Genomic DNA, 23,009 nt, shown 5'->3' with positions numbered 1-23,009 from the left:
CCAGCTTTTTTATTTTTAGGAGTTGCCAGTGCAAACTAGAATAAAGAAATACAGTTTAATGCCTTGATATTTGAAGAGATCTGATCTTGCAGCATTGCTACTAAGGTAAATAGTGTGCTGAAATTTCAGCAAGATAAATAAAAAGTATTCTTTGTAAGGAAGGTCCTAAAATTGCAACAGCCCTCATAGCTGTCTGTGTGAGCATGCAAGGGATCTTAAGACTCCCTTTGTTTTTTGAGGAAGATAAGGAAGGAAAATGTCATGTAGAACTCCACTGTGGTGTGACTGTCCAGAAAATATCTGTAGCTCAGATTTGTCTGCAAGTGTCAGGGGGACCAAATAACATGCTTTTGATACCATATCTGAGACTGTCCTGCACCCATTGGAGGTGGTCATCAGTGGGGTTGGGCAGGCTGTAGGCTCTGAGATGTGAAGTACATGGCTCTCCTAAGACTTGTTCTGCCACTGTCTGTGGATATGTCCGGTGCAACTGTTCCCTTTTCCTTGTACTACATTGTCCAACAATGCCCTTCCCATCACTAAAAATATGAGTGTCTCTCAACTGTGATGATTAAGGGATTTTTCCCCATTCTGGGGACTGAAGGTCTGCTAGATAGACCCAACCTTGCAAGCACCCAAGGAGCACAGGCTGCTCCAAAGCAGATTGTAGAGCAAATGTAACCTGGTTATGTTGTACCCTGGAAAAGGTTAAACTTAGTGTTGCTTCTGGGCTACTGTAACTAGCATTGGCCTCTTCACAATGCCCAGGAAAGTTGAACCTGCCTGTGTTAAATCACTGTGCTGCTCTTGGTGGTGGGCTCAGCTTGTGCCCTGCTGAAAGCTGACAGTATGAATGGGGCTCTGAGAGGGAGGGAGTGTTTGGACAAACTCCTGTAGGGTTGGCTGGGTCTCATGGCACTACATTTGCTGAGCAAAACATACAGTCCTGCTGCTGAATTGCAGCAGGAAGTCCTCTAGAGCATTCTAGAGTGAAGATCCAGAGGAAGAAATACACCAAAACCTCATGTGATCTGGAGGCTTCTCCCACTGGGCCATATTTATCATTCTCCATGGAAGGACCATCTCCCCATCACAGAGGGTTAGCTTCTTCTCTGGGCAGCTGTCATGCACAAAGAACAGCCACCTTCCTCCTGCTTGCCCATGACTCCCTTCTGAAAGCAGTATCATACACAGTAGTTTGCAGGCAAATATATCGAATCACTCTTTCGTTGTAATCTGTGATGACTGTGTTGAACATGTGTTGCAGGTAAAGCAAAGCAGCAGCTTCCTGTCTTAGAGTTGTCTTAAATGATAGACACGTGCTGTTAACCAGCATCAACACAAGCTCATGCCACCATTCAAAACTGAGGGACACTCAAAATAGGAACATTGGTGCATTGGTGATCCTGAAGAAATATCTGACTAAAGTGAGGACTAGGAGTAAAAAAGCTCAAAGTGATACAGTATGCACAAGAAAGTCCAGACACAGAGTCAGGATTAAATGCTTGGGTTTCTGAAAAGCCTAAAGAAGGACCAAGATTTGGGGCTAAAAGCTAACAAAAAGGAGCACAAGAAGACATGTTATGCTATATCATTTAATCCTTTTGGGAAAAGAAGCAGAGTTCTAAGATCAAATATGCCAATGAGAAAACTTCATGGCATTGCCTAATCCGTGGACTAAAACTTTTTGGAGCATTAGCTTACTGTTGGTGGCCTATCATGTACATTTCCTGGATGGCCCAATCTACTGATTTTGTGCCTGGGAGCTCAACTGCATCTTGTTTAAAACATGACACTCAGCTCTTAGATCCAAGTGATTACTGGCTGATTCATATGAATGTTAACATGTATACAGAGGTGAGGGCTTTCCTTTCCCCACTGAAGACTGCAAAATAAATCATAGATGCTAATGTTGATGTCTTGGAAATGAAAGCTAAAGTAAACTGTCAATGAGACTTATGTAAATGGCTCCAATAATTTTGTTTTGAAGAGAACTCAAACTCTTAGCATCAGCCAGCTGGCATGTAAAAAGTCTGTAAATATTAAAAGTTTTCTTTGGCAAGAATACCAAAATATTACTGGCATCTCTGGCATGTAATTCAAATAAAATTGAAGTCAACTGTAAATCTTAGCAAACCTTAAATAGCCCTGATACCTACTAAATGGAGAGTTTCATTATGCCAGGCTGACATGGCCTCAAGTAGTGCTTGAATCATAAGGACCGTGTTGGGTGATTCCTGGGTAGGTGCATGAAGTGTTTAATGAGGCATGTTCTCTTAGGCAACTTGGTACCTTGCCTTTTATGTGGCTGGCTCTGCAGTGATAATCCTCCTCCCCTCTGGCTCCTTCTGCTCCCAGGCTGGACTGCTGCATAGCCTAGTTAGGTTTTCCTCTTTCTGGTCCTTGATATTTGAGACATCTTGAGACTTTTGCATAAGACTAAAAAGCACATGTGCCCTTCAGAGAAGATCAGCACAGCAGCACATGCACTGAATGCTGATGCTGTGGATGCACTGAGGATTTCTGGATGTGCAGTGGCCCTTGATGGACATGTCCAGCCTGACCTATGAGCACTTGTGCAACGGCTTAGTGCACGGGAAGAGGCCCAGACATTCTAATTCCAATTAGCAATCCTGTAGAAATAGAGTAGTTGCCAAACTATGTGTGGAGAAGAATTGAGAAAGATGTTTCTGCAGGCGGCTGACTACCCAGTAGCCTTATCCATTCCTGATTCCTGGAAAACATGTCTCTTGCAGCCAAGTAAGGATGTTGTGCTTGCTACCTTCACTTTTATTCATTCGGCCTGGCATGTTTGTGAAGATGGCAGATGGTCCATTATTGCACAGGTCATTTCTCTAGTATGAACTTTAGAACAAGCTTCAAAATACTGCTTAAAGGTTATTTCCCAAAGATCCCTATCAGTGGGAAGGAAAACCAGGAAATCTGATGGCTGCTGGCAGCCTGGGCTGTGATGTATATTTCCTCATCAGCCCCAAATCTGCCTTAACTACATGAACAAGGGTTTGAGTAGCTTACCATGATAAAGTACTGTGCGTTCCAAGGTTCCTCATCTTCTCTTCTCCTCAGCCCTCCAGAAGGGTAAAAGGAGAAAACCTGTGGGTTGAGATAAAGACAGTACAATTTAGTAAAGCCAAAGCCACGTGCACAAGCAAAGCAATACAAGGAAGTGATCCACCACATCCTATGGACAAGCAGATGTTTGGCCATCCTTAGGAATGAGGCTCCATCATGTGTAATGGTGGCTTGGGAAGACAAGCAGCACTACATCTTCCCCTTCCTCCTTCTTCCCCCAGCTTTAGATGCTGAGCAGGATGCCATATGATTTGGAATGTCCCTTGGGTCAGTTGGGATCATCTGTCTTGGCTGTGTTCCCTCCTAACTCCTTCTGCACCCTCAGCCTCCTCACTGGTGGGGTGGGATGAGAGGCAGAAAAGACCTTATGCTGCGTAAGCCCTGCTCGGCAGTAACAAACACATCCCTGAACTATCAACACTGTTTTCAGCACAAATCCAAAGCATAGCCTCATACCAGCTACTATGAAGAAAATCAACTCTATCCCTGCCAAGACAGAACAGTCTGGAACTGAGAACCATCAAACTAAAAAAAGCATGGAGATGCCCCTTTTTTAGTAAGCCCAGAGACTGTGGCACTGTGGCTCATTGCATATGCTCCAACACACAAGTAGCTACATCTGGGCATCAACCTGGCCAACCACAGCAGAGCTCCCCATGGCACAGCACTTAGTCTAGGAAGACCAAGACCTGCAGGATCTTTAATTTAATTTTTACAGCTCTGTGGTATGGAATGATGAATCTAGCAGAAATTACAATTTTGTATTGTTGAAAAATTAAAAAAAAAACCCAAAACACCAAACCATTAAGCAGAAACAATACATTGTCAGGCACAATTATTTTTGGATAAAAAGCAATAGGAATTGGTGTAAGAAGTATACTTTCATTTTTCCTGTCTTTTCAAGAATCAACTTGGCAAAGGGTTGGGTACATATAATGCAATATTCCATGGTTATGGAGAGGAACAACCTGAGCAATACGGCATCATATTTTTCAAGGCTATATAATGAAAGAGGTCAAAACTGTGTCTAGGTTATTTTTCTGCAAGTGAGTAATGTGGAAGATAATAAAATATTTATGTTACATAACGGGAACCCTCTGGTTATGCTTTATTTTTGGAAATGTTAAAAAAAAGCCAGGGTTTCTCTGAAATGAGCATTTACTGACTTAATGGGAAATGCAGTGTGGATTTAGCAGAAACCATGAAAAAAGCAGCAGACTGAAGTATCAAGTGGAGTGCTCTGGAGTTCGGTTGCATTGTACTTGCTGCAAGCCCCTGTCACATGGAGGATTATGTGCTTACCACATTTGCCAGGAGGGCAGTTTTTCTCTGTGTCCCCACACAAATGTGTGTCTCATGTACGCTCCTAAGGCTTTTAACTGAGATGGAGTGTGTTTCCACCCTGCACTACCAGTGAGTAGTTTATACTCTGCCAGGGAGCAATACAAGAGAGGGAAACAGAGCTCTGAGCATACTGGACACTTTCCAAACAGGGTTGGGGGCTGGTTTTGCTGAACTATTGCAAACAAGGAGGTGCAGGATCATCTGCTGCTGGTGATGTTGAAGTATTTGTCTCTCCCATTGTTAACCCTCTGAGTGCAAAATAGGTTTTAAAATGTTCTCTGGTAACACCACATCATTACAGGCATACTTGGCCTTTTCCAAAATGATGCAAAAATACCACAGAAAGATAAATACTACACCATGCCATTATCTGCCTCCTGACAGGATAGTATCCTAGGTTAAGGGCTCAGGCATCCTACTGATAAATTTGATAAGTGAACAGATGCAGGGAAAAAAAGAAAAAAAGAAGGAAGGACCAAACTCTGATGGTGATCAGGTTAGGGAGATCGGACTCACACACAGGCCTGTGTCATGTTACTAATCTTATTTATTCCATTAACAGTACTGAAATCAAACCAGCCTAATTATTTGTTACAAAAAAGGCTATCTGAGACAGTGTTTTTTAGCACTGGTAGGACTTTTTCTCCCCTACTTTAGCAGCTGTTTGTCTGAGGACTCCTTGCACCAGCCTGTGACTGGCCACACTGGTACTGGTCAATGGGAAATCCAGATTTTGCATCTTCATCTTGCCAAGTCTGTCTTGCTGGGTACTGATAGCCAGGCTGTGCAGAGCTTCTTTTAGGGACAAAATTGGATAATGGTGAATAGACAGGGATTTTTGGTGACTGCTCAAGATTTATAATAGGTTTTTTTCCTCCCTTCACCTGTGGAAGTGTGTTCCCCAAAGCTGATGGAGACTATGTGGTTCCTTCCACAGCTTCTGTGTTAGAATTCAAAATATGGGGAAGATGAATGGTTGGGACAGGAGGCTTTTATGGACCCCTACACAGTTTGTGCTCATTGTCATCTGGAGAAGGTGCTGTTGATTTTCTGCTTATTCTCTGAGATCTGTGAGAAGGAAAAATGTCTGCTGGAGCCCATTGTTAAACAAGCAACACAATACAAAGTAAACATCAGCTTGGATCAGGACAGTATGAGGTTCCCTGAGTCCATGAAGAACAGTAAGATTAGTTATCAATATCTGAAAACTATTATTAGGGATGAAACTCAGAAAATTCACTGCCCCTGGCTGTTGGCAGATGGAAGGTGTGTGACAGTACAGGGACAGAGACAAAACAAGGATAAGCCATCAGCTGCTCTGCTGATGGGAACCATCACCCCACATACCCTCACTTCTGTGCAGTCACTTACTGCACTCACTGTGCCAGTGTCCCATGCAAATGTTTCAAAGGCTAGTGGAACAAAAAAACCCCAAGTATTTGACAAGCACAGAGGTACAGGGAGGAATGGAAAATTCTTACTAACATATCAGGATACCACAAATCATGCAACTATTGAAAAGTTGGAGGGGCAAGCTGCAAAAGTGATTAGTAGCATACAGAGTATGAGGATATTTAACTGTTAGATTCAGCTTTCCATACAGTTCAAAGGCTGCTAGGCATCTGTGTGGCCATGACTATGTTGTTTTCTGTTAAGGATATGAGTATTTGAAGAAGGATTAAGGAAATGTGATAGCAAGATCCTTCTTTACATATGCTACTACAATTCTGGGCAGCTAAGGAGAGGAGAGAGCTCCACTCTATCCAAATACATAGTGCACCACGTGGAGGAAACATATACTTAATTGGCAGGTAAGAGACAACTCAAAAGATTTCCAAGCAGCTGAATTTCCTTCTAAAATTTGCAAACAGTGCAAAATCAGAACAGCTTAGGCATGCTCTGTCCTTTCCCCAGCTTTCTGCCCATTGCCAGTAGCTTCTGTTTAAGACCATTCACGTCCCATTTCAGCCAGGGCTGTCTGTGTTCCTGTATCAGCAATGTGCCAGTGTATGGCTTGAGCTTTACACAATTAAAAGTTTAAGAGGTTTGTGATACAGAAGGCAAGTTCCCAAATCAAATAAAAATATTCTTCATTTGCTTCAGACTGTACAATGATTTGTTCCAAATTTCATGCTCTCCATTGGTCCAATTTACACAAACTCACAGTAATTAGCTGCAGAGATTCTTTTAAATTTACAAAAACAATCATTCTCTGCGATAGCTTGATGCTATGCCCAACTCCCTCTGAATAGACTTTAATGACACAGTAACCATGGTTACAGTATATAAAATATGCAGCCATGAAATAGGGAAATGTAACAGTGTAATATAATTTTCTCTGGAAAATAAAGGGGTTTGGCATATTTGCATTAATTAGGACATCACATTAAGTATTTCATGTTTGCATTCTTTATGAAAATAAAAGTCACAACAGGCAAAGTGATTTTTGAATTCTATTCAGTGGCATACAGTACCATTGGGAAAGCATTTTCCCCAATAAAATGGGACAATTTAATTGGACATCTATAAGTGCCATTCTGGTAAATTGAAGTTATAGCATGTTGGAAACAAGCTGAGAGATCCACTGCAGCTGGAGCAGCCATATGTCACAGAGCTCAGGCTTTTAATCTGAGCGGCCACTGGGAGGAAGCAGCTAAACCCCTCACCTGCACAGCTCAGCAGGTAACAGGAAATCTGTGAAGCAGCACAGCAAACCAACACTGGCTGCATTGCGTTTTCAGGCATTGCTTTCCTGATGCTATTTGCTATTACATCTGCTTAACTGGTATAAAATAATCTATAGCACACAAATCAAGACTGCTGCTAAATGATAACATGTATTTTTGAAAGCTGCAGCCCCCTCCATCAATGCTTCACATATCACACAACCCTCTTGCATGGGGGCTGAGGATCCTGAGATCTCTCTTCTCCTGACAATATTCCTCTGCAGCAGACTTCATTGTACTGGTGGGCTAGATATAATCTACAGCATTTTATCCCTCCAACTCACACCTTCACCATCACTACTTTGGTGCTTTATTAGGAAAAGGGGGGAGGATGGCCATTGTAGGGCAAAGGGAGAGGCAAAATGCAGCCCGGCTCTAACTTTTGCTCTAGCTGTATTTCATGCTACCATATACATGAAAAATGCAACAGATTGGGTGCATCCTTCATCTCTAGTTCGGAATTGTAGAGATAATTTGAACCAACTTAGCTAGTTAGCCATGACTGAAACTCAAAATCTTACTTCCAACATAGATGCTACCTGCTTGCTCTGTCCTGTCCAGGGGACAACTTCAGAGTGGTCCTGACAAGCCCATCTGCTTAGTTGTACTTGCAGCAGAAATGCCATAACGAGTGGCAAACAGCCTTAAAGTGACAGTTTTTATCAATACAAAGGCAGTTACTTTATTTTCTCTTGAAGCATTCATCAAATGATGTTAGATGAGGAATGTATTTATATAATCTGGTCTCTTCATGACAAACTGATTGCAAGAGAAAAGATTAAATTAATTGAAAAACATTGATTATGAGCAGGTCATTTAGTTGTTGCCTCAAGCAAACCACTTCCTTACAAGCTAGGCATGGAAAGATGCTCTGAGTTCAGCTGTACCTCTTGTTCTCCCAGCTGCAGCCTAGTGAAAGAATCACAAAGGAAGGAAGATTAACCTTAGAAAATACAAAAGGATGAAAGGTTGGTGAAAATCCTTCAGTTCCATTTAGGTCAGGCTGGCATTCAGCAACTACTTGTGTCCAATTAGGCAACTGGAGCAAATCTGCTTTTTGTCCCCATATTGTGCAATGTTATTGCAGAAACAGAAGTGGAGGACAACATTTTTATTTCAGTTTCAAAACACAGATATAATAAGATTCCATTTAGGGAAATGAGACCAGGTTTCTCCTTTTTTTGCTAGCATGTTATCTTTTTTTGTTTGTCTTTGATATCTTTTTTCCCCACCATCCTGAGAAGATCACATAGAAAATGCAACTGTCAATTAAGATTGACATGTATGTGTTCTTTAAAATATTGCACTCAGTTTCTGAGATATATATTTTGTTGGTGCAGAAGGGACAAAAAGAGTAGGACTCCTTCTGAATCTTCTGCGTGTTGAAAGGATTTATGAAATAGTCATAGGATGGTTTGGGTTGGAAGGAACCTTAAAGATCATCTACTTCCAACATCCCTGAGATGGGCAGGTGTACCTTCCACTAGACCAGGTTACCCTATCCAACCTGGCCTTGAACATTTCAAGGGATGGGGCACCCACCACTTCTCTGGACAACTTGTTCCAGTATCTCACCACCCTCACAGGAAAGAATATCTTCTTTATTTCCAAACTAAATACATCCTCTTTCAGTTTAAAGCTATTCCCCCTGTTCAATCACTATATGTCCTCATAAAAAGTCCCTCTCCAACTTTCTTGTAGCCCCTTGATGTACTAGAAGCACTGGAAGGTGCTGCAAATTCTCCCAGAAGCTTATCTTCTCTAGGTTGAACAGCCCCAATTTTATGAGCCTGTCTTCAAAGGAGAGGTGCTCCAGTCCTTTGATCATACTTGTAGCCCTCCTCTGGACTTACTCCAACACATACAAGCCCTTCTTATGCTCAGGGCCCTGGAACTGGATGAGTACTACAGGTGGGAACTCACCAGAATGGAGTAGAGGGGCAGAATCCCTCCCTTGTCCTGCTGGTCACGTTGCTTTTGATGCAGCTGGGGACACAATTGGCTTTCCGGGCTACATCATGATGAGCTTCTCACTCACCAACACCTCAAGTCCTTGTGTTCAGGGCTGCTCTCAATACACTCTCTTCCCAGCCAGTATTTGTGCTTGGGATTGCCCTGATGCAAGTGCAGCACCTTGTACTTGGACTTATTGAGCTTTATGAGGTTCACACAGGCCCACCTCTCACACTGCCCAGGCCCCTCTGGATTTCTCCTCACAGCACAGTTCATCTCCTTAAGATATTTGCAAAGCACTTGTCCCTATGGGATCAAAATCAAACATCAGAAAAGCAAAGGAAAAACTATTTTCTTCTGTATGCTTCCAAATTAAAAGAAGGACTAAGTAGAGCACCAGCTCCAAACTTCATTATAGATTTGAGCTCATTTCTAGTGCAAAAAGCACTATGGACAACCATCTTCCTTCCTCCCTTTCTTTAATGAAAATTAAATCACCAAAGAAATCAAAGGACATTATTTGAGAAAGTAATGAGTGAGTCCTGGTCTCCATAATGTCATTCTGATAAAAAGCATGGTAACATCCTAATCTTCATCAAGTCAGTGCAAAAAATTAGCATTGATTTAAATATTTTTCTTTTCATGTCAAACACAGATTCAACACTCTCTTCATCACTGACACTTGACATAAGTACTCCATGACTACTGGCCAGCCAGCCAGAACAGTTAGTCAGAGGACCAGAACTCATGATGGCCAGGAGTTCATGGCCCTTCTGAAGTCTCAGTGACATACTGATGGTGGTTCCTGCTCTGTCAATGTTGTGCCCACCTGTCCTGGTTCAGTTCTGCATCTTTTAGAGAGTGGTGGCAAAGGCAGCTCCCCACCCCTCTCTTTCCCAGACACAGCCCTGACACGTCCTGCTCACTGAACGACGTGTTCTCAAACCTCATTCTGGTGTTCCAAATAATTCAAACCTACTAAAAATAGATGTCATTTTAAAGAGTAATTACACACTATTACGATCCTTTGAAACTGAGTAAGTATACCAAATTATAGCAAAAAAGGGCAAAGATACAGAACTGTGAGCCCCTTCTTATTTTTTACTGCTATGTTTTTGAGCTATACATTTCCATATGCACTGGGTTCTGTACCCAGTAGCAACTTATGGTATTATGTGGTATCATGGTTTCTTCTCCAGTCCCACTTCCATGCAGAGATATCAGCCAGACACATCTTAGAAGCTGGCTGTTTGAAGACTAATACATGTTGTTTGATATTATTAATGCATGATACCTGTGTTTTATGGTCAAAGTCAGTACTGACCTCATCCAGGAACATCTCCTGATTAAGGGCTGCCCCAGTTAAGGAATTGACCCATGGCATTACTGAAGAGACCCTGAGAAGATCAGCTGATATAGTATACACCACATCCACACCTGCAGTGGTGCTTAGGTTCTCTCTCCTCTCCAGCTCACGTTGAACTGTATTTATGCTTTTCTGGTGTTTTAAATAACTGCTGGTAGATCTTTTTCAGTTGCTTCGAATGAAGAAAGTCTTTGCTTAAAATTGCTGCATTGCAACATCGCTACTCCCAGCTATTAAACATCCCACGGCACGAAACGCCGAGTCCACACAGGCCTACCTTAGCAAGTGTTCCAGTCAAGCACAACATGAGTCATCTTCTGAGCTTCAGCTGGATGACTTGCAAGGAATTTGCAGGTGTGTGTATTTGTTTGGATTACAAGGAGACTATTTCAAGTGGAGACAGAATGTTTCATTCCTGCTCCTCAGTCTCATATGCACATTATATTTGTCACTCCTGTGAACAAACATTTGTAAACTAAAAATAATGAGTTAAATATATGCACTTTATTACTGCTTTGGAAGCCCTTTCTGCTTACAACTTGAATATCAGCTCTTGGCTGTCTCCTTTCTTTGGGAGACAGCACTCTCACTGTGCCATTGGAAAGAAAGATCTGTCCCTCTCCCCCCACCCATTTTCAGTTTATACACCCTTACTTTCAAACTTCATATTCAGAGAAGAGCAACATCTTCTAAAAGTCCAGAGGGTTTGTAGTCAGCCTTGGGAAAACTGGCTTGAATCATTTTTCAGGGCAAATTTGTAAGACCTAATTTTCCACCAGTGGAAGTTACATGCAAGCAAATGACAGCCTAACCAGGACCCTGTCAGGTTAAACAAACATGCTCATCCTTTCCAGCACAGGCTTTCCGTTTGCTCTGTGTCTATTTTGCTGGACAGCTCAGACTCTCCTGAAATAATTGTCTCATTAGGTAAACAGGATACAATTTGTAAACTGCATTCTGTCATCTCACGAATAAATTATCCCCAAACAGCTACTGAACAGTGAGTGAGAACGCAGCCTGGCACATCTATTTTGCATGATTCTTGGAACAAGCAATATCTATATGTAATCATTGCCATTCAGGTAGTAAGGTCAAGGTCAAATCCTTTGCATTGCCTGATCTCTTCCAAAGGCTGTGCAGAAGGGGTGAGATCATTATTCAGCATCACCTAACAATGCATCCAAATATTTTTATGAAATCAGATCAGATCTGATTATTACAAGATCTCCCCAGTGGCCTTTCACAGGTGCATGTGAGACAGGTAAAAAGAGAGGTGAAATGGGCAGAGTAAGAAAAGTGTCTATAGAAAACAAGGCAAAATTAAGAAGGGAAAAACGAGAACTAGGTGAATGTTAGCAAAGGATTCAAAATGGGATAAATATGTAAAAATTCAAGCCAAAAAAAAAGAAGTGAACAAGCACAGGATGCAAATATCATAAATTAAATAATCTCAGATGATTGTTATTATAGATAGCTGTCTTCTTTTCAGCAGATGCTCCAAGAATTTTGCTTCTGAAATTATCTGACTGCAATTTAATTGTACTTCAAGCATACAACAAAGAGTCACAAGTGGAAATAGAATATACAATTATTTTCATTTTTCTTAATTAAAGCAAAACTGCATTCAATTTATACTCTTTTTTCTTTTCTGTAACACTTAGAGAAAAAGGTAGCCAAAATGATCGGACCTTTTTGTCTTTCATTGCATCTTCCCCTCTCAAAGAAGATAATTTGCCCCTAGGTGGTGTAAGTGTTTGATCGATTAGGAATCATAGATGTAAAAACACACAAGATCTTCATTAACAGAACAGAATGAGAATGAAGGAATTTAGTTATGATTTGCCTGAAATGGACAGTGCTAGCAAGTGGTTCACAGGCTGCAGCAGGAGTGCTGCATCTTTAATACACGATAGCTGTGCAATCTCAGGAGTCATGCAGGAATGTATCATTTTGCTCTGAGACACTAGTTCCACCTATCCAATTTTCTTAATGGTTCTGATAAGCCATTAAGACCTTCCCTCCATCCAGTCCTGCTCATCAAAAAATGTCACTGAGCTCCGATCACAACACGGCATGGGAAAACGTGTGGGCATCCTCTGCTGCCTAAGGCAGATGCACTCTGATTCTGTGACTTGTCACCAGCTCAGTGCATATGTCACTGTTGGGAGGAAAGGGTCAAAACCGGATTTGACAAAGAGGCTGTAATAGCTTCTCTCAAACTGACCTTGCAGCTGGGAATGCTAAGAATGCCAGTGTGGGAAAACTCTATGTTTTGTGGCTAGTATTGTTCTTCCTCTGCCTGTTTTGAGAGGTGGAATTCCTGTGTGGAGATAACTCTCAGGGATACACTTGAGCTTCCTGCTGCGGGTGGGGGGTGGCGGAGATGGAGAGAGAGAGAGAGAGAGAGAGAGTGATATCCTAAACGCAGAGCCTTGTGATAAATAAATTGTGTGTGTGTGTGTGTGTGTGTGTGTGAGAAGCCCTTTGGAGCAGGCAGTACCTACCCCTCTGCTCCACTGCTGCACACAAGGATGAACTGAGCCCAAGGGAGCCTGCATCCCCATGTGTCTCTGCTGTCCAACACTGTTAGCCAGGTAATGAAAAAACCCCAGTCTTTGTATCTCAGCTGCAGTTTGGGGTCACCATGGTTACCTGGATGGGCTGATTCACACAGTCACACTGGCACCGGGTGCCCATTAAAATTAAACTTTAAAGGGAAACTAATTTTAATTTGTTGTTTCTGGTTTGCCTTAACTTGCTTTCTTAACACTTTTTTGTTGTTGTTGTTAGGACAGAGCAGTTTGCGATAGCACTAATGGGTTTTTTGATTCTATCTAGACCACTGCCGTTGAAGAAAGTAGTTTTTTGACAAACCAGAAGGCTAGGGTGAAGCTCTGGCTACTTTTGAGGGGCATGCACATTGCAGAGCCATGGTCAAAGAGTTCTGACTCTTACAAGTGCTGCCAACAAGAGCAATGTGCAGCTGCAGAGATGCTTGTGTGATGCTCTTCATTACAACCCGCGCCCCAAAAGCCAAACTCCTGTTGCTGAATCTCTGCCATGGAGCTACTAGGGGTAATGATAAGAAAAATTTTTCTTTCACTGATATCCTTCCACCTTCCTGAGATATTTCTGATCAAGGACGGTATGTAGGAGGAATAAGAGGAGAAAGCTCAGGAAATCTTTTTGTACCAAGCACCACTAGAAAAACACTTGCAGAAGATAATTTCTTTCAGCAGAAGACACATAATCTAAAAATAATGATTTGTAGTGCATACTGTGCACATAGTTATGCAGAAAGAAAGAAAATTTTACAAATGAAGGAATGAAACTCTGCTACTGTGGGATTAATGGAAAACTCCAAGGAGACATTAACTCTGCCTGCAAGAGGTGGCAAACACTTAGCATGCTGAAAAGCATTTCTATATTATTCTAAAGGAGCAGCAAAAATACTGAAAAAATAAGCAAAGGGAATTGAAGATTAACTTTGACATGCAATATTCATAGCCAGAGAAAATAGCTATTATTATTTATGTAGGAAAGATAGGCAATATAGGATTCTTGTGGACATCCAGCAATTTGTCTAATAATGAAAACTAATTTCAATCTTGTTCTAATCATAGACAAAATAAGCCCAAGTATTTCTAATGCTCAGATGAAAACAAAAAAAAAAGAGCAAACAACAGAACAACCTATTTCACACATACACACCTCATTCTGTATCCTTGTCTCCAATACTGAAAATGTTTTGGTTTGTAGCCTAGCAATCCAGCTGTATTTGAAGTTGTCCCTGGAGACAGCCTGAGCAGCCTGGGGTCACCCTAGGCCACCCCAGGCTGAGCACATCATCCTGCCAGTCTCCTCTCATGCACTGTGGAGCCAGCAGGTTGGAGATCAGTGCTGGAGGGGCATGGTTCAGCCAAGGAGTCTGGATCACAGAGAAGCAGCAGAAAGAAGATGTTATTGCTCTTTCTTTTGTCTTCTATGCAACACATGGTAGTAGACCACTTCCTAGTATAAAGTAAGAGTTTTATTTAATATTTGCCTTCCAGGCACACTGACAAGGTCTTGGAATTCTTCCATTTTTCCTATAGTCCATTATAATGGAGCTTGTTCTTTACCTAATATAGGCTTAAAGTTTAAGATGCTGGGATGCATTCTTATACTTGAGGCTATAGCCTGATGCAGATTAGGAATTTCACAAATTAACAGCTGTTGCAACTGAGTGACCCTTGGGAGGTCATTATTATTATAATATTCTTGTTCTTATTATTTATTATTATCAGTTATTATTATTTTTGTTTCTTTGCCCCACACTTCTGTAATTTGACAGATGTTCAGTCAGTAATAAGGGGGACAGGTAGGTGGGTTAATCACTTTTGTTGCCTGCAGATGTGTTTGTTGAATTTCAGACAGTTCTTCTCTGCCCATCCCTCCAGCCTGTCAACATCCTTCTGAAAGGTTCACAGCACTCTGGGGTATTGGCCACTCCTCCCAGCTTTGTGTCACCAGTGAACTTGCTGAAGAACCATATGGCCCTTCATTAAAGTAATTGATAAATAAATTAAAGGATACTAGGCCCAGTATTGAACTTTGGGGGAAACCACTAGTGAGAGGCCTCCAAGTAGACCCTGTGTCACTGATTACAATTGAAACAAAGTAAAACTTTATGATAATAATGATGATGATAATAATAATACCAGTAGTAATGGTAATACTACTTATAATAATTGTGATGAAAAGGAGATGGAGACAGGGAGAGAAACCCCAAGAAATGTAAGTGATGCACAATATGGTTGCTCACTCCTCCCTCCTGATGCCCAGCCTGTCCCCCAGCAGCAACTGGCCCCTTCCAGGTAATTCCCCCAGTTTATACACTGGGCAAGATATTCTGCAATATGGACTATCCCTTTGGCCAGTTTAGGTCAGCAGTTCAGGCCATGCTCCCTCCCTTCTGGTGCAGCTCCTCACAGGCAGAGCGTGACACACTGAAAAGTCCTCGACTCAGGGTAAGCCCAGCTTAGCATCAATCAAAACATCAGTGTGTTATCAGCGTTCTCCCACTGAATCCAAAACACAGCTCTGTACCAGCTACTACAAAAAAAGATATCTATCCCAGCTCAGACCAGGACAGCTTGCCACACTAGGCACTTTCCATTCTGTATTTTCAGATATAGACTCCAATTGTTTTTTGTCCTCAGACCTGTAATCATCAGTGCTCATAGCATGAAACCCACAGCCATATGCCAGATGGGTGTGGTGAGATGGGTACCATTGAGGCTAGTTGCACACCAAGTCTCTTCACAGCTTTAATTACTACTGTAGGCTATATCCATGCAGCTATTTGCTGATATGATTAGTGAGAAAAACAATAATAGAAAGGTTAGCAAAACTGGTCATGATGCTTATGTTATTATTATCATCGAAGTGGACAATTGAGAGGACAGATGTCCCAGTCCTACTTATCTTTGAAATTGTTAATAGGTGTTGGCAGTATTTCAGGACCAACCAGCTGGATAAAATTCAGTATCTTTGCCCTTCTATCATCTTTTATACTCCCAAATATTTGTTCCAGTAAACAAATTATTGGGTTTTACAAACATCTAGTTTATAGAATAGGTTGTCTTCTACCCACAGGAGGAGGTGAACTTTGTGTTTCCCTAAGAGTCCATGCAGATTTTTGCTGGAGAAGTCAGGAGCATAGTTTCTCTGAATCTTACACGATTTTTATCAGCAGGAGGTAATATGCTCTGCCAATCCCATATTCATGTAAACCCAAAAGCGTAAAGGCGGAGATTTACAGAGGACTCTGTGAAAGCAACTTTGCAATACTTGCCTGGTTCTGTACTTTATTAGCTTCTGCAGGAAATGCACCTCATAGTTACTGCAGTATTAAACTAAATAATGGACTTAATAACATAGCAAAATATATTCAGAGCCTTATGATGCAAAATATATTAGATTATTTCAAAGACAGGACAATCTGAGTCTCTGGAGAAAACCAAATGTAATTAAAATTATTTCTACTCCAAAAATTCACTCCTCATTACAAAAGTTGCCATGGACTATTCCCAATGTCATTTTTATTCAGAGTTAGAGATAGAGATATTAGCCTTCCTGAAAACTGTGTTATCTTATAACATAGTGTATGCCTTGCCTTGAGTGAAAGACAAATGGGAAGTAGATGCTAGATTGTGTCAGATGACTTTCAGTCTTCACATTTACATGTTCTTGGCAGGAAATGTAGTATTTGCTGATGCAGAGATGAGAGACAACCCCATGCGTCTTCAGAGTGCAATTATATGGTATTTAAGGAAGTTATTAAACATATGTGGAAAACAGTATGTAAGAAACAAAGAAATCTAGTCATAAGAAGTGATGTCTGCTAAACAAAATCCTCAGATTACTTACCTAACTGAGAATACTTTATGTTGTGGAATCAGGGCCAGCAGCAGCAGGCCTTTTATTTGACCTTTCTTTCATTCATTTACATTTTGTTTTCTAAATTTAAATATTCAGAGAAAATGAGAATTAATTTAATAGATTCATAGGGAATGTGAATATAAAATATAGCTTTTCACAGTTATAGTGAAGGACTTTTGCTGAGGAAGAAATGTGTGTATACCTTTTACTTGGACAGGAGACTTAGACAGCAGTAGGTAGAGACATCACATGAAAATAAAGCTTTACAAACACTCACTCCTCCACAAATAATACATTGAAAATGCTTCCTCTGGGTGACAGGAACAAGATCATGATTTCTCTAAAAGGAGACTAGAAAAGGAGATGTTGATACAGCAGGGAAGAGCTACAAGGCAATAATTACAAAACAGTTGATATAACTATAATTGATATAGTTAAAAATACTTTGCCTGTAGGAACTCTGAATTAGCTTGAGATAGACATATGGTTGTCTCTAAAAAACAAAACAAAAAAGTCAACTCTGTTATTTCTAGAAAAGGCCAACAGGTTTAGATTTTTGATGCATAGCTAAAAAAGTGAACTATATCCAAATATACTAAAAATACAGTATATTGATGCAAAGTGATGTCACAGAGCTCCTCAATGGCAACTCACTTGAAGAACTGGCAACAATCCAGCAGCAAATGTAAATATAGACATTAGCAAAAAGATTTGGCAGAGATCAAATGGGATTTCTATTTTCTTGTTCCCCAGCCAGCCTTGTCCTGTCAACCACCTGCTCTCAAATTCTGCATTTCCTGACCATTGTCATTTCACTGCTAAGTAATGAGTAAGCACTGTTTGCAACCACCTGTTCAGTTTTTCAATGAAACCCACAAAATTTCTTCTCCCCTTTCCACTTCTCCCTCATTTTCCACAGAACAATATGAAAAGACACTCCATCACCTGTAGTGACAAATGACTCTCACAGATACTGCAGCCCAGTAAGCACATTGTGGTTCTACACTCCCAGTATTTCCATCCTCTTCTCCTTTTTGGAGGAAGAGTGTGAGTGTGAAAGAATAGCAAATGAGAGCCCTCCACTGTGATTAGAATCAGCTGCCTTCATTAACAAGCAGCATCTTCCAGATCAAAAAGATGGACGTAAATGTTGTCTGGGCTCATTCAGCTTCTTGTAGAGAGCCAAACGTCCTCTTGCAGGAGGATCAAAGCCTATGTTACTTTGTGTTTTACTGTAGCCTTCTAATAGCTGCCATTGGACATCTAAATCAGATAATCTAGGAAGAGAAGATGGCCCAGCAGTTCCAGTTCTATGTGATGGAAAACACCCATCTACCAAAAAAAGATGCAGTTGGTGCTCCCCTTGTGAAGGGCATTGATTGCATTGAAGGGCATTGCACCCCTGGGCAGCAGGGGAAGGACAGACCCTTTCTCCTGACTGCCCTGTCTCTGGGTGCTTATTAGACTCCTTCTGTCATGCAATTGCTGTGACCATGCTACATCAGTACTTTTATACATTCAGAAGAAACACTGTAAAACCTGGATTAACCTTCAGTCAAGATGCCCAATGATTTAGAAAAAACAACATCAGTGCACATGCACCATTTCTCCAAAGTCTGAGAAATTCTTGAATTTGTGAACATTTGAAAAATAGATACTTAAATAACATTAATCTTCCAACAGAGAAAAAGACACATTCTCTTTGTGCATTAGGCTGGAATGCAGGAAAGAGGCTTCAATCCCTTTTCTTGGTGATAAATGTGATATGGTATTGGAGCTGTTAGAGAACCTGCTGCTTCATGCATTGCTGCTTTTATTGCACGTGGTCACAGGTGAGCTTGCAAATGTGGCAGATGAAACACTGAAAGGTCTGCTTGCAGAAAGTGTCTCAGCTTTGCTGCAGGGAGCTCATACTGCCTGAACAAGATGTGACATGAAAGAACAGTATAGTCATTACCATCCAGAGCAAACTGATGGCAGCACAACTAAGTGGGCAGGTGATTCACAGCTCACACTGTTCAAGCTGTAAGAGCAGTACATGTTCTTACATGTAAGCAGTAAGGCTTACAGCATAGCCAAGAGAAAATCACAATACTGCAGACACAACCCCCAAGCTCCTGGGAAAACAGAGGCACAGCAGGAACCAGAGTGCTGCCAGCATCTCAGAAAATCTTCTTTGTATGACTTCACATTCTTGTGAAGAAAATTTGATGGGAACACTGCAAAAAAACAGTACTGACATGCTTGGATGACACACATCAGTTAATGTTTGGCATTAGCACAGAAGAAAACTCAAATGCAATGAAGACATAACACCACGTCAGTGTTTCTGTTGTGTCATCAGGCAGATGACACAACAGGTGACACAAGAAGTCTATTTAATTAACATTGGATGCTGATTATCTACTTCCTGCAACATGAAACTTCTTACTTGGAATCTTTCAAACTTGCCCAGTTTGTGTGTAGTTTGTTACCTGAAGATGAAATTCCTGAGTGTGGTTGTTAGCATGTAGATGTTCTGGTAGGTGTGATTTGTGCGCCTGCTGAATTCTCTACTAGAAAAGCACATAGGTATAGGTCCAGGATTACCACAATAAATATGCAAACATGTAACACTTCTTCACCATGAGATGTTAATGCAATGCAGAGCCCAGTTATTTATTATGAGTCACAGATGAAGGAAATTCTGCTGAAGGATTTGTACACAGACATAAAATTTAGCCTCATCGGACACCATGTGACAGAAGTTACTTTAACAACAGGTTACAGCAAATGATCAATCAGAAAAACTTGTGTTATGTTTTAGGAGAAACTGAGTCTTGTGAATGACAAAATATGATCTGCAATTACAACAAAGTCATAGAGCACCAGATGGGACCTCTGTGAAACAGGGTTCCAGTCTGTAGAGCTAGCAGGGCTGGGGGGGTTATTTGGGAAACTCTATGGTACAAAAATATATCTCAGACTGAATGAGTGAAACCAAGACATAATGGTGTTCATGGCAAAGGACTCCAGATGCTGCTGCTTCACCATACACTCTCACAAGCACCAGACAGAACCCAGGGTTTTGAGTGACAGTGGAAGGGTAACATCAGGAAAAGGAGGAGGAACTGGAAAATCTCTATATAACAATTTAAACTGTGTAAAATCATCATTATCATTATTATTACTACTATTCTCACCATTATCACGATTATTGACAATTCCTTTCCGTGTAAAATATAAATTTTAGTAGTTTTTCCTTTTTCTGCAGTACTTAAATCTGAGCCAATAGTGATTCTTAAATGAATCTATTAAGATTTCTATTGTAAAAACATACATTCCTGACTTTACATAAAAGGTGTGTTTCCTCTTTGTCCATAGACAAGTATTTAAATTTAACTAACTGCACAGTCTTCTGGGACAATTGTCTGAATGCTTCTCAGAAATGGTGTCTATGTTTTTCATTAAATTGTCTAGAAGCCAGTCCTGCTTGGATGCAATTTCAATTTTATTTTATTTTATTTCTTTAATTTACTGAGAAGGAATACAGAAGAACAAGCCATAGAGCCACCAATCATTTTATCCTGCACCAACTCAGCATTACAGAAGTTGAACTTTGCCAGATAACACTTCAGATGGAGAGAGTCATCTTTCCTTAGGAATGTAATTTTTCCAGCAGAACAATAATCAAACCTTGACATTACAAATAGTTTGCAGGTATCAATGTTTAGAACTGCCAGAAAAATAGCAGGCAAACTGTTTTCTAGGCTTATTTCTTCCATGTTGTTAAAGAAACTTTGTCCTTAATTCTGGTTGAGGTGTAGATCAGAACCACTTCAGAGAATTTCAAGCCCACCCTGGGCAGACCCACAAAAACAGTGAAATCCTGGATCATAAGTAGCACAACACTCATCTTATTTCATTGTGTGCTACTGCAGCTCTGATTCCTGATGCCTCATACTATGAAGTCAGAACTCTGCTCACTTGAGCCCTTTGGGATAATAGTAAGGCCACTATATTTGATGCAAGAACACTTAATAAAACCAAGAGACAGCATATTGCTCTTGAAAGACTCGTGTACATAAAAACAGAGAAACTGCCCCTCAAGCCATAGATGTGAACAGCATACAGATTATTTTCTTCTGAGAACAGAGGGATTCAAATGAACAGAGATATAAAATAGCTAATGGTCAGTGAGATAACTGGAATTTGCAGGCATAAATTCAGATTTTCACTGATATAAAAAGCCCTCAGAAACTGAACACAGGACAGGTGTTTCACCCATCTTTATTTTCACTAGGTGTCTGAACAATGAAACCTAATTGTTGACAGTACTGGAATTGCTATGGCAATTATTTGAAAGAGAGTCCTTATCACATCTGATTCCACAGAAGTTAAGAGGCTTTCTGGCAATAAGATGGCTTAACAACCTGAAACACCTTAATTTAAGATTGCCCCACACGCAGTTGTGCAGTGTTACTCACTGTCTTGTTATTTCATTAAATTGATACACAGAATATCTACAGTTGGCTTATGTTACACCTCAACTCATTTTCAGAAGAAAAACCTGACAGTGGAGTGTGTATTGGATTCTCCATTTGAATTAATATGAAACATTTAATTACTTACAGAATTCCTAAGAAGCCAACAGTGACCAATATGCCCCTCTTATGGCCTGACTGATTTAAAATGTTCACCATGGCTGACATGATGGGCCTGTGAGCTGATGCACCACTGAAAGGTGGCTCTGCTCTCCTCTGGGTAGGAAAGGAATGGAAAGGACTAGAAATGAAAGGACTAGAAATGGCTCAAAGGTCACAGGACACACCTGCTACTATAGCTCACTTTTCTTTCTGCTCTTTTCAGCCAGGAAGAAAATCTCAGAGAATCAACATCCGACCAAGGATCACAAGTCACCAGCTTAGAATGTGAATTACTTCTAAAGGAAGAAAAGCATGATCCAGGGACACCACTGGAAGCTTACATTCAGGTAGCAGAGAACCTGAGAATGTCAGTAGAATTTTGAAAGAAATTATTTTCAGGAAAGCAGGAAGGTCTTCACTGGAGACTTTCTAAAAGCTTTTTATGACATAATGGCAAGAGGCATGTTAAGATGTGGCTTGCCAAACATTTTTGAAAGACCTATTCAGCCCTCAGTCAGTGAAAGAGTCCTTGCTTCTGACATGGGATGAACTCATTATGGGGCTGAAGGTTACCACAAGGCAGCACTGACAGCTCTTTTGGAGGCCTTATTCATGGCATGGCTTGCAGAAGGAAAGGATAGTTTCAATTTTGTGGAAGATACCATGTATTTGCTCATTGGTGAGAGCTGCAGTACTTTTCTCACACCATATTGCTGTGTACTGCATTGTCTTTCTGATACAGTGTCATCAGGTAAGAAAAGAGATTTGTAAAACAGATACACCAGTAAGCATCACCCATGTTGTGGCAGGAATCTTGCATCTACATTCTGCAGCTAATAGGTACTTAGCTCTAAAGGCTTTTTGTCGGAACCCAGGACATCCCTCTGGGTGCCCTGGATGGCCAGAGCCGCTGGCAGGGGGCTCTGAGACCCTGGCATGCAGCCAAAGACAAGTGGGGTTTTGATCTTAGCCCGTGGAGCAAATTACCAACTCTGTATGAAGAATTACAAGCCACACAAAAGTTTAGGTAGTGTAATAGAAGTAGTCACGAAGTGAAAGGAAGGATTTTTGAGTGCTGTACAGGGGGGTTTTAAGCCTTGAACACAGGGGTCCAAGTTTTGTACATGGGGGTCAGGGATTCTAAGATGGAGGGATTTGGGTGTGCCCTGTCCTCTTTCTTTCTCCTTCCTTGCCTCCATGTCTTTGGTGATGTTGGCACTCACAGACTGGTTTAGAGTAGAAAGTCACTATTCAATATAGATAATAGGCATTGGGGGAAAAGTATAAACATGTAATATGTAATATATGATATAAAAGATGGCACCAGCCCCCTGGGAGGGCAGTGTGCCTTTGTCTGACCTGCTGAATGGGCCACAGCAGTTCAGGAAAAGAATCTTTTAGATAACCAACAATAAACTACCTTGAGAACAGACAACAGAAGACTACTGCGTCTTTCTTTGAAGCACGGGTTGGAGGAGA

This window comes from Motacilla alba, chromosome 2 (genome assembly GCF_015832195.1).
Source record: "Motacilla alba alba isolate MOTALB_02 chromosome 2, Motacilla_alba_V1.0_pri, whole genome shotgun sequence".
Taxonomy (NCBI): domain Eukaryota; kingdom Metazoa; phylum Chordata; class Aves; order Passeriformes; family Motacillidae; genus Motacilla; species Motacilla alba.
The sequence above is the reverse complement of the archived record's forward strand: the minus strand, read 5'-3'. Positions refer to the sequence as shown.